The following is a 13646-nucleotide window of genomic DNA, read 5'->3' on the forward strand; positions in this document are numbered from 1 at the left end:
TTATCGTCCAACAAAATTATTATTTCTCGTCACGTCACCTTAGACGAATCTACATTTCCTTTCTCTACTCTCCACACAATATCCAATAATACATACGATTTCTTACATACTCCAATTAATCCACTTTTCTACACCACCCACTCAGCTCAATCTACTCCTCCTACTGAGCCCAACTCGCCCTCATCATAGACCAACAACACCTTCACCCAAGAGCCCAATTCTGTTTATCCTAATGGCTCACACACACATTTATTTGGGCCTCACTCTCACTCGTCCAACTCTTCGTCCACTAATCGGCCACTCTCTCAGCCTACATCAAATACGATAAACTCCCCCTCTCCTAGGCCACAATCTTCTGAGCCCAAATCCACATCTCACTCGCCACCCTTATCTACCACATCTCACGACCCTCCTGATCAAACCGAACCTTCACAAGATTATCCCACTCGCACCATGAGAACTCGCGCCATGTCAGGCATCTTTAAACCGAAAACACCTTTTAATCTATCAACATCTACCACTATCTTTTGTTGTGACCCGGAAATTTTCGACTAATTTTAAACCGAACTCTCGATACGATTTAATATATTTTAACACGATAAGCTAAGTCTGTTATCCTGAGTCTCAAAATTTTTGAACTGTTTCTATACATTCATTGGACCTTCGACTATTTCCGACGATTCACGAACAACTAATAGATATGTATATGTATATATATATATATATATATATATATATATATATATATATATATATATATATATATATATATATATATATATATATATATATTTATATAATAAATACTATTAATTATTTGTATGAAATTATTGTTATAAATAAAAAAAATGCAAAACAATATATAGAATAGTTAAATTGTTATTAGAATAAATATATATATGTATGACTTCTATAATATATGAATATTGTATTATATATAACACATATAAACATTAATTATTCAAAAATGTTATTATATAACATAAATATTACATAATTAATAATATGTAAGTTTAATATATGAAATCTTATTACAAGTTAAAATATAGTTGTTATAATAATATTATTATTACTTTCATTATTATAATTAATACTAGTATTAATATTAATATCAGTATTAGTTATATTATTATTTTCAATAGATATTATATAGACATGAAATTTAGTACATTTAACTTGTTATCTTTATTAATCTTATTATTATTACTTTCATTATTATTATTAAAATAAATATTAAATACTAATATTAGTTTTATTATTGTTATTATATTTATTAATCAATAAGATTAATCATGATATGCAAATATAGATATATACATATAGATATATAAATATAGATATATATAAAAGCAGATATATATATATATATATATATATATATATATATATATATATACATATATATATACATATACAATATATACATCAATATTTTTGTATTAATAATTATTTGTTTAGATTAATTAATACGGATTAATACAACTACATAATCAAATTCAGTAATGGGATCGGTTTCATATCACGATCACTGTAAGGATTTTTGTTTACATTCTACAAATCGAATCTAATCTCTAATTCAGCCAAATTCTGTTAGCACTCCCTTTCTCCTTTTATTTTTTTATTTATTATCCGGTACGAATTGATTCCTTCTGTCGAGCATTCTTTGCTGTTACTCCTGGCTCGAATACCTCTGTCAATATTCTCAATCTTCTTTCCCTTTGTTTAGATATCTTCTTATTGAACTCTGTCGACTCCAATTGCTACTAGAAAACAACCTACTAAAACAATCAAACACTGTGTATAGAAAGTGATATACAACTGAAATCGAATCTTGTTACTGTATGACTATCTCTTTACATTCTATAATTGATACAATTCAGAAAGAAACAGAAGAAGAAAAATCAATAAAATTTAGGGAATATGTTTTACAACGATTCAATTGTCCTTCTTATCTGATAAGAATAAAAACGTCGAATTTAATCACAAATACAAAACAAAATTTGTTAGAAATAAATATCAGATAAGTGTACGAATTTGTTACCAGTCATATTCAACTCGTATATATATATATATATATATATATATATATATATATATATATATATATATATATATATATATATATATATATATATATATATATATATATATATATATATATATTATGTGTACCCGATTGATTCTTCTGTCGACACAATCAAAGCTACGAAACAAACTATAATCAAATCTTGTGCTGTATATATCGTACGAATCTGTTACACTTCACTTTCTGATATATATATTTTTGTTTGTTCCTTCCTGGATCGAATATCACCTTTCGACCCAATCTTAACAATAAAATAAATTACGATCGAATCTTGATGCTGTAGTAATTGTTAATTAACACATATTATATACATACATTGCTGCAATTGTAATTGGAAAATAAAAACAGAAATATTATGATTACTTACACACATACATGAAAATGATATTGTTTTTTTCTTCTTCTTAAATTGTTTTTGTGAAACCACCAAAATCGATCACCACTTCACCACCTTATCACCACCACTTTCATTAAACCACGAACCACCTTCGTCACCTCCATTATCCCTGCTGCTACTATGCTTGTGCATCTGATTTCTCTACAGTCAATCACGATCAACATCAAGCCTTTATTACTGCTGCAACCAATTCGGTTTAGCCTTCAACTATGAACCACATATAATCTTTGTTGCCATTCGGGTTAATCATATTACAATGGATCGAGTATTTAAGGTGGCAAAGTGAAATTGATATTACATTATAAAAGTGCTGCTACTTCCCTCCTTTTGCCGACAATTATCAAACAATAATCCCACTTGATTTTTAAAAAGAAAAAGGAAGTTGATTGGAATAAGTGCGTGGACCTCAGGCTCCTTTTGTATTATTTTTTTGCCGACATGCATGCTGGGGATGTTTACTTTTATTCTTTTTAGTCGATTACAATAGAGTACCAGGAAACCGAATTTGTTTTTGGTTTTCTATTGGGCTTCATTTAAAGTTTAGTGGACTTGCAAGTTGGACTTGGTGATTATCTCTTGGGCCTTATTGAAATACTGGACTAGGGATCAACCTATAAGACTGCAACCCAGCTGCTGCTTTCCTTATTGTTCTCGAATTCGGCAGTTAATGCTGTGTAAATATTTTGTTTCATTAACAATGTCATGATAATGATGTTGTATGATGAGGAAGATATACGAGGTTGCTGTAATAATTAGAGACAGAGTTTAGCGAATTAATTATGAGGTTAAGATAAATAAGATGATGATAAATGATACATGATAAATTTGATGATGTGTTGATGACTATGATTTATGAACGATGGGATAACAGGGAAATAGGGATAATGATCGTGATATTATGAATCAAAGAAGAAGATGATAGTTAAATGGTGGAGATTAGATAATAGTGTATTAAGGATAAACGATGATGAGTTTGAGATAAATAAATGATGATGATACGATTAGGGATTAGTCGTGGTTGCTGCAAGATCGATGATGATCTTCTTGTGTTTATAAACCGTAACACAACCCCTATAGGTGGACTACATAATCAGTATAGAATTTAGAAAATGTTGTCTTGGGCTTATCTTGAGTAGTTATGCTAATCCTAATGTTGGGGTTATGAGGTTTCTATTGGGCCGAAACAATTTGAACTAGGGTATAGATATGACGATGACATGGGTTATAAGCTTATGATTCGGTACTAAAACAGAAACGAACTAATGGTTCAACGGTTGGGAGGTTGTTTGGATAACGGGAGGTCGCGGGTTCGAACCCTGGTTGTGGCATTTTTTTAAGAAAAAGAATAAAGAAAGGGAAACAGGAAGGGAAGGGGTTACATAAATATAAGTATCATATTAATCAAGATAACAGACATAGATGAATGGTTAAGGGTATTTTTGGGTTAGCGGGACGTCGCGGGTTCAAACCCGAACTTGGACATTTTTCTTTTAAGGGCTACTTCTTTGAGGTAGTTTACTTATTACTCATTATTATTATTATTATTATTATTATTATTATTATTATTATTATTATTATTATTATTATTATTATTATTATTATTGTTAGTATAGTTAGATTATTTATTATTATATATAAAATTATAGCATAATTATTAGTATTATCCTTAAATGTTATTATTATTTCATTACAAATAATTTTTTATTATTAGTACTATCTTTATCATTATCATTATTATTATTATTAGAATTATCATAATTAGTATTATTTTTATCATTATTATTATTATTATTAAATGAAGATTTCTATATAAAAATATATTTAAGATATAAAACCTAACCATATTAATACTTTTGTAATAAATATCTATATAAAGATAAATATATCTAAGTAAGTTATTACTAAAACACATGATATAAAATAACAAATAAAATCACTAATAATATATATATTATTCGATTACCATTACATGTAATAATATACATGATTGAATAATAGGTTCGTGAATCCGAGGCCAACCCTGCATTGTTCAGTATCGTCGTATGCATATTTTTACTACAAAATATCGTATTGTGAGTTCATTTGATTCCCTTTTACTCTTTACATTTTTGGGACTGAGAATACATGCGCTGTTTTTACAACTGCTTTATTAAATACTTTTGAAATATATTTTTGAACTGCGAATACATGAAATGCTTTTATAAATGTTTGACGAGATAGACACAAGCAAAACATTCCTCGAATGAATTATTATACAGACAGAAGTTCTGTGGATTATTATTGAATTATGTGGACATGATAATTACCACCAATTGATGTGAATATTTTCCTCCTGATTATTATTGCTTGGTAACCTAAGAATTAGAATCGGGTATGGCCCAAATTCACGCGAATCCTAAAGGTAGCTACCAGGTTTGACACCCCCACCCAGAATGTTCTCTAGACGGAAGAGCTAGTGGGCGTGGTGTTTAGTACTTCGAAGTTTATATATTTATACAGACGAGATGTTCTGTTTTGGGGATATTATTGATGCGCATTATATGTTAAGGTCGGTTACCAAGCCAAGAATTGAAAGCTATGAAAGCTATGAAAGAAAAGTGAATGTTATGTATCGAGAGAATGATTTTTATACACAGGTTATGTGTATTAGTTTTTGTGCATGAGATATGTGTACGGTTACTAAGATTTATGAAAAATGGTTTCGTACACAAGAAAGGTGTACTATTTTTAAAAGATATCGCATGTACATTACAGGTGGGTATAGAATTCGTGCCCATTTGTACCATGCAGCATTTAAATCTTGTGGTCTATCAAAATGATGAATTTTATTGTTTTATGATAAACCTATGAACTCACCAACCTTTTGGTTGACACTTTAAAGCATGTTTATTCACAGGTATGAAAGAAATCTTCCGCTGTGCATTTACTCATTCTAGAGACATTACATGAAGTCGTTCATGGCATATAGACGTCAGTTCATCACGATGGTACCAGATGTTATGGTATTCGTTCAGCAAGATTTTGGACGGGGTATGACATGTGGTATTAGAACGATGGTCTTAGCGAACCAGGTCTTGCATTAGTGTGTCTAACTAGTAGTTGTTAGGATGCATTAATGAGTCTGGACTTCGACCTAGTAGTTGTTAGGATACATTTATAAGTCTGGACTTGAACCTGGTCTGCATGTCAAAAGTTTTGCATATCATTCCATGTAGAAAAATATCTACCTATCATTTTCAGTCTCGACACATTTTATTGCAATTAGAGCATAGATGGTGTACAGACAAATTCATATCCCATCACATTAAACCTTGTCTGACACGTTTTTTTAATTCCCTCCGTAATCTACGGAATACTCTGTACGATATATAGGTATTAGGTATTCTATGTAATTTGAATATCATCCGATATCTGAGAATCATTTCATGTCAAAATTTCTTTATCTAACCGTGTAAGATAAATTCTGTAACCAGTTCAAGTCCCTCGGATTCCGATATGGATTTCTACTCGAACTCCAAAAGCAATGTAACCGGAATGGGTCAACCAAATAGCCATCATAAATTCAGGATTAATTAAGAATGGGTACGAAGTAAACTTAATCAATGGAGATGCGAAGAAGTGATCCCTCCCACCAACCATATTGCCCTATTGGCAAAAAACCTGAAGCACTTACCGGCAAACCAGTCCAAAACACCATTGTCACCCTCATTTCCCAGATAGCTCACAACAATTACGTAATACCTACTATTCTAAACCTTATTCATTCACTCGTTCCAATCACCCATCATCCCGGAGTAATAGAAGAAGTCAACAAGCTTCGCGCTCGAGTAGTGACTTTAGAAATTATGGTACAAAACGTACCAGCTTCAGCAACATCACCGACACCAGCAGTACCACTAACATCAATACCAGTACCACCAACAACCCAAGTTTCAACATCACACCTCTCAAACCTCACAATCCATACCTCGCACTTAATCATCGTTCTACCTATCGTTCTACGTCATTTATTTTCATTCTACATGATGATTATGTAATCTTTAATGTTTTAAAGATTATGTACTCTAGTTCTAACCGTAAATCAAATGAGTTTAATATTATATTGACTCATTAAATCCATGATTACATCTGAAGAAAATATATATGTAAGTATATTTTCATAAAGATTGTAATTAAAAATTCTGTTGTACAAACTGTTAATGGTGAAAATATTTTAATGGGTAGGTAATACCCGAGGAATATTTAGAATTTCACATTAATAAGCTACACTGTACATTCTTCAAATCCGTTTCAACAGTCACTTACTATCCTACATACCACCACACATATACGTATCCGTTCACCAAAGAACAACTATTTTCATTCAAATTTAATTTCATATTCGGGTTTTGACCGATCAAAATCTAAGTCAAGATTTAACAGAAGACATCACTCTTAGATTCCTACATCTCTCGAAGCCATACTTTGAATTCAAAACTGCGCCAGATCCATTGGCGTGTTATTTGTAGTGACCTGAACTTTTCCGAACTTTTCTATGACTATATATTTAATGAAAACTATATTTGCATGATTAAATGTTTCCAACATGTTAAGCAATCAAACTTGTTAAGACTTGGTTAATTGAAAAAGAAATTATATAGACGTTTGATCACCCAGTTTGACCAATGATTCACGAACGATATAATTTGTATACGACATGATGATATATATATATATATATATATGGATATATATATATATATATATGTTTAAAATGATATAATGATAATGAAGTATCTCATTAGGTATATTAACAATGAGTTATATACATAAAAATGAGACTATTGACGTAAGAAACTCGAAACGATATATATAACGATTATCGTTATAACAACGCCTTACTAAATATATATGAATCATATTAAGGTATTGTTATACTATATTTAACATGATAAAATGATAATTAAATATATCATTAAGTGTGTTAACAATGAACTACATATGTAAAACCAAGACTACTAACTTAAGGATTTCGAAACGAGACATATACGTAACGATTATCATTGTAACGACATTTTAATGAATATATATATCATATTAAGATATATTCATATATCATGTTATCATGCTAATATAATAATTTAACATCTCATTAGATATAATAAATAATGAATTAACAACATTAAATGAGATCGTTAACTTAAATGTTTCAAAACAACACTTACATGTAACGACTATCGATGACTAAACGACTTCATTAAAATGTATATACATGTAATGTATTTAAATGTATTTGAGCACTTTTTAAAGACTTCAATACACATATCAAAGTACTTCCAGTTAACAAAAATACTTACAATTACATTCTCATCCATTTTCATCAACAATTCTACTCGTATGCACCCGTATACGTACTCGTACAATACACAGCTTCTAGATATATTTACTATTGGTATATACACATAAAAATCTGCTTCTTAGCAGCCCATGTGAGTTACATAACCATGTGGGAACCATCATTTGGCAACTAGCATGAATGATTACACAAAATTACAAAAATATTAGTAATCATTCATGACTTATTTACAAGTAAACAAAATTACATATCCTTTATATCTAATCCATATACCAACGATCAAAAACACCTACAAACACTTTAATTCTTCAATTTTCTTCATCTAATTGATCTCTCTCAAGTTCTATCTTCAAGTTCTAAGTGTTCTTCATAAATTCCATAAGTTCTAGTTTCATAAAATCAAGAATACTTTCAAGATTGCAAGTTTACTTCCAAGCTTTCAAATCCATTCCAAGTAATCATCTAAGATCAATAAATCTTTGTTATTTACAGTAGGTTATCTTTATAAATCAAGGTAATATTCATATTCAAACTTTGATTCAACTTCTATAACTATAACAATCTTATTTCGAGTAGAAATCTTACTTGAACTTGTTTTCGTGTCATGATTCTGCTTCAAGAACTTTCAAGCCATCCAAGGATCATTTGAAGCTAGATCTATTTTTTTCATTTCCAGTAGGTTTATCCACAAAACTTGAGGTAGTAATGATGTTCATAACATCATTCGATTCATACATATAAAGCTATCTTATTCGAAGTTGTAAACTTGTAATCACTAGAACATAGTTTAGCTAAATCTAAACTTGTTCGCAAATAAAGTTAATCCTTCTAACTAGACTTTTAAAATCAACTAAACACATGTTCTATATCTATATGATATGCTAACTTAATGATTTAAAACCTGGAAACACGAAGAACACCGTAAAACCGGACATACGTCGTCGTAGTAACACCGGGGGCTGTTTTGGTTTGGATAATTAAAAGCTATGAAAAACTTTGATTTAAAAGCTATACTTCTGGAAAAATGATTTTTCTTATGAACATGAAACTATATCCAAAAATCATGGTTAAACTCAAAGTCAAAGTATGTTTTTCAAAATGGTCATCAAGATTTCGTTCTTTCGACAGAAATGACTACCTCTTTCAAAAAAGACTTGTAACTTGTATTTCTGACTATAAACTTATACTTTTTCTGTTTAGTTTCATAAATTTTAGTTCATTATGAAACTATAGCAACTTGAATCACTCAAAACGGATTTGAAACGAAAAAATGACGGGTAAAACAAAATTGGTAAAAATTACTCATTTTAGCTACGTGAAAAATTGTAACAAATCTATTCCAACCATAACTTAATCAACTTATATTGTATATTATGTAATCTTGAGATACCATAGACACGTATACAATGTTTCAACTTATCATATCGACCCATCTATATATATGTTTCGGAACAACCATAGGCACTCTATATGCAAATGATGGAGTTAGCTATACAGGGTTGAGGTTGATTCCAAAATATATATATAGTTTAAGTTATGATCAATACTGAGATATGTATACACTGGGTCGTGGATTGATTCAAGATATATATATTAAATTATTCATGTACGATTAATTGTGGACTACTAACGTTGGACCGCTAACTGGACAACTTAAATCATCAACACGTAATAAAGAAAATGTTGTGAATATATTTCGATCATACTTTGATATATATGTATATATTTGTTATAGGTTCGTGAATCAACCCGTGGCTAAGTCTAATTCTCGACGAATTGTTAATCGGTGAAAGTGAGTTATAGTCCCACTTTTAATATCTAATATTTTTGGGATGAGAATACATGCAGTTTTATAAATGTTTTACAAAATAGACACAAGTAAATGAAACTACATTCTATGGTTGGATTATCGAATCGAATATGCCCCTTTTAGCTTGGTAGCCTAACAATTAGGTAACAAAAATGGCCCCTAATTGACGTGAATCCTATAGATAGATCTATTGGGCCCAACGAGCCCCATTCAAAGTACCAGATGCTTTAGTACTTCGAATTTATCATGTTCGAAGGGTTTTCCGGAATGATGAAGATATTCTATATTCATCTAGTTAAGGTCGATTACCAGGTGTTCACCATATGAATGATTTTTGTCTCTATGTATGGGACGTATGTTTATGAGAAATGGAAATATGAAATCTTGTGGTCTATTAATTTGATATATATAGATTAAACCTATAACTCACCAACATTTTTGTTGACGTTTAAAGCATGTTTATTCTCAGGTGATTATTAAGAGCTTCCGCTGTTGCATACTAAAATAAGGACATGATTTGGAGTCCATGCTTGTATGATATTATGTAAAAACTGCATTCAAGAAACTTATTTCGATGTAACATATTTTTATTGTAAACCATTATGTAATGGTCGTGTGTAAACGGAATATTTTAGATTATCATTATTTGATAATCTACGTAATGCTTTTAAAGCCTTTATTGATCAAATAAAGGTTATGGTTGTTTTTAAAACGAATGCAGTCTTTGAAAAACGTCTCATATAGAGGTCAAAACCTCGCGACGAAATCAATTAATATGGAACGTTTATAATCAATATGAACGGGACATTTCAGTTGGTATCCGAGCGTTGGTCTTAGAGAACCAGAATTTTGCATTAGTGTATGTCTAACCGAGTTTGTTAGGATGCATTAGTGAGTCTGGACTTCGACCGTGCCTTTCGTTAAAAATGATTGCTTAACAAATTTTGTTGGAAACTATATATTTTTAACATGTAAATATTATGTGAAATATTAATCTCTTAACGTGTTTGATATTGTGTGATAGATGTCTACCTCTAGTACAAATCCCATCGACTCACCTAATAATAATGAACAGTCGAATATATATTGGGAAGATTCAAAAATTTCGGAAGAAGAAGAAGAACCGGAAGAAGAGGAACCGGAAGAAGAGGAACCGGAGGAAGAAGAACCGGAAGAAGAAGAGGTTCCGGTGGAGGAAATAATAAAACGGTTAAATAAAAGAAAATTCTCAACCAACAGACCAAGGTTAATAATGGTCAATGGTGTTTCCGCCAAGGAAGCAAAATATTGGGAAGATTACCAATTTTCCGATGAATCGGATCCCGATGAGGATTCCGATGATGTTATAGAAATTACCCCAACTCAATTTAATAAGGCAAAAGAGAATAATAAGGGAAAAAACATCAAAATAGAGAAATCTGATTCCAACCCCGATGAACTTTATATGTATCGTCAACTCCCGTATTTCTTAAGTTGTAACAATGACCCGGGAACCTTTAAACCACCAGGTTTTTCTAAACCATTGTGGAAAACGACGGCTCGTATTAGGGGAACATCATATATCCCTAGAAAATTAGCAAAACGAACCAAGTCCGAAGAAGAAGAAACAAGTGAGTCGGAATAAAGAGTTATAATCATGCGATGTAATATATGTAAAATAGTGTGCTTGTGTTTTTCTGATATATGTAAAAATTTTCTTGTATTGTTTGTTAAGAATCTTCTATGAATCTAACCTTCATCTATTTTACAGTATAAAAACACAAAATGGATGTTAAGGATAGGCGACCCAATATTTTAGAAGACCTACCCGAAGATATGATTGATGAAATCTTGTCTAAAGTCGGTCAGGATTCGTCAGCACAATTATTTAAAACGAAATTAGTTTGTAGAACATTTGAAGAACATTTCGAGCATGCCTTAGTTTATAAAAGGCTTTCGTTTGAAAGATGGGGTATATCACATTGGGGAAACCATAAGTTACTCCGTGTTTACTTTAAAGCATATAATGCGGGGAACCCAAATGCAATTTTACGCTACGGGTTAAGAACCTATTTTGACTCAACGTATCCAAACATAGGACTTCATGATTTAGAAAAAGCTTCTAACATGCAACATAAAGAAGCATGTTATGCTTATGGGTTAGTGATGTTCGCTTCTCACTTCACCAAAGTGAGAAAAAGAACATCAGATTACAACTATTAAATAAAACATTCCCACAAGTGACGGATTCGATAGTTGGGGTAAGAAATAAGGTTTTTAGGTTGTTATGAAACTGTTGGACATTACGTAACCTTCGTCCTTTTGACGACGTTACAACACATTGTCTTGCTAACGATCACAACGGTTATGTTCCACAAGACCAAGGATGGGAAGTAGTCTTAGTAAAACCAGAATGCATGACTTGTTTCTGGACGTATAAATTACGTGTCTTTATTGCCTTTGTTGAACGCCTAGCGCATTAACTTGAATTGTTTTCGCAACTACCTTGTATCAAAGTTTTTATTTGTTATATTTCATGCTATATGTAAAATAGCGGTATTGTAAGTTTGCAAAATAATGTATAAAAGTTTGAATATGAAATATTTTTTTTTGTGATTAGTTTTTCATATAGAGTTGTAGTAATTGAAATGGTATATTAGCTACTAAGTATGAACTTAATGGGTAGGTACTACCCGAATTAAAAATTATAAAACGCTAATATGAAGAAAGAGCTTTTATAAATAAGTTCATATTATGCTACGAAATACTATTGACTACTCTTGATATTCTATATGATTAACTCATTTCATTTGGCTATTTTTGAAGGAAATGGCACCAACTACCCGACACACCATAAATATGATCGAAGAAGAATTCCGTACCTTTCTTGCTGCGAACATAGTCGCAGTGTAGGCAGCAATGCAGAATAATAACAATAACTCTGAATCCAGCAACAGAACAAACGCCATAAGAACTCGTGGGGGATGCTCCTACAAAGAATTCACTACCTGCAAACCGCTGGAATTCGATGGAACCGAGGGTCCAATAGGATTAAAACGATGGACTGAGAAGGTCGAATCGGTGTTTGCCATAAGTAAGTGTGCTGAAGAAGATAAAGTAAAGTACGCTACGCATACCTTCACAGGTGCTGCGTTAACATGGTGGAATACCTATCTTGAGCAGGTGGGACAAGATACTGCTTACGCACTACCGTGGTCAGCATTCAAGCACTTAATAAACGAAAAGTACCATGCCAGAAACGAGGTCAATAAGCTCAAGGCAGAGCTTAGAGGGTTACAAACGCAAGGTTTCGACATTACCACGTACGAACGAAGATTCACAGAGTTGTGCTTATTATATCCAAGAGCGTTCGAGGATGAAGAAGAGAAGATCGACGCGTTTGTGAAAGGGTTACCAGAAAGAATCCAGGAAGATGTGAGTACAAAAGACCCAGCCTCCATACAAAAGGCAAGTCGAATGGCTCACAAGCTCATAAATCAGATCGAAGGAAGAATGAAAAAGCAAGCGGCCAAAGAGATCAACACGAAACAACTCAAGAGAAAGTGGGAAGAAACCAGTGACATGGGTCACCAATACAACAACAATCACCACCACAATCGCAACAACTATTCCAACAACCGCAACATAAACCGTAACAACAACAATCAAAATCCCAACAACTACTACAACAAACGTCCCAATAACAATAACTATAACAAACGCCCTAATAACAACCACAACAACAATCCCAACAACAATTTCAATAACAACAACGGTAACAACCATCAGAAAATCCAGTGCCAAAGGTGTGATGGGTACCATCCGACTACTTTATGTACAGTATAACGTACCAAATGTAATAGAAAGGGTCATAGTGTGACGAAGTGTGAAGTTTACGGACCAGCGGTTAAAGGAACAAATAATATCGGGGCAAATAATGCCAACGTGGTTTGTTATAAATGCGGAAAACCGGGCCACATTATTAGAAACTGCCCGAATTAGGGAAATACTAATGGGAAAAGCCGTGGAAGAGTTTTCA

The sequence above is a fragment of the Rutidosis leptorrhynchoides genome, chromosome 11 (genome assembly GCF_046630445.1).
Source record: "Rutidosis leptorrhynchoides isolate AG116_Rl617_1_P2 chromosome 11, CSIRO_AGI_Rlap_v1, whole genome shotgun sequence".
NCBI lineage: Eukaryota > Viridiplantae > Streptophyta > Magnoliopsida > Asterales > Asteraceae > Rutidosis > Rutidosis leptorrhynchoides.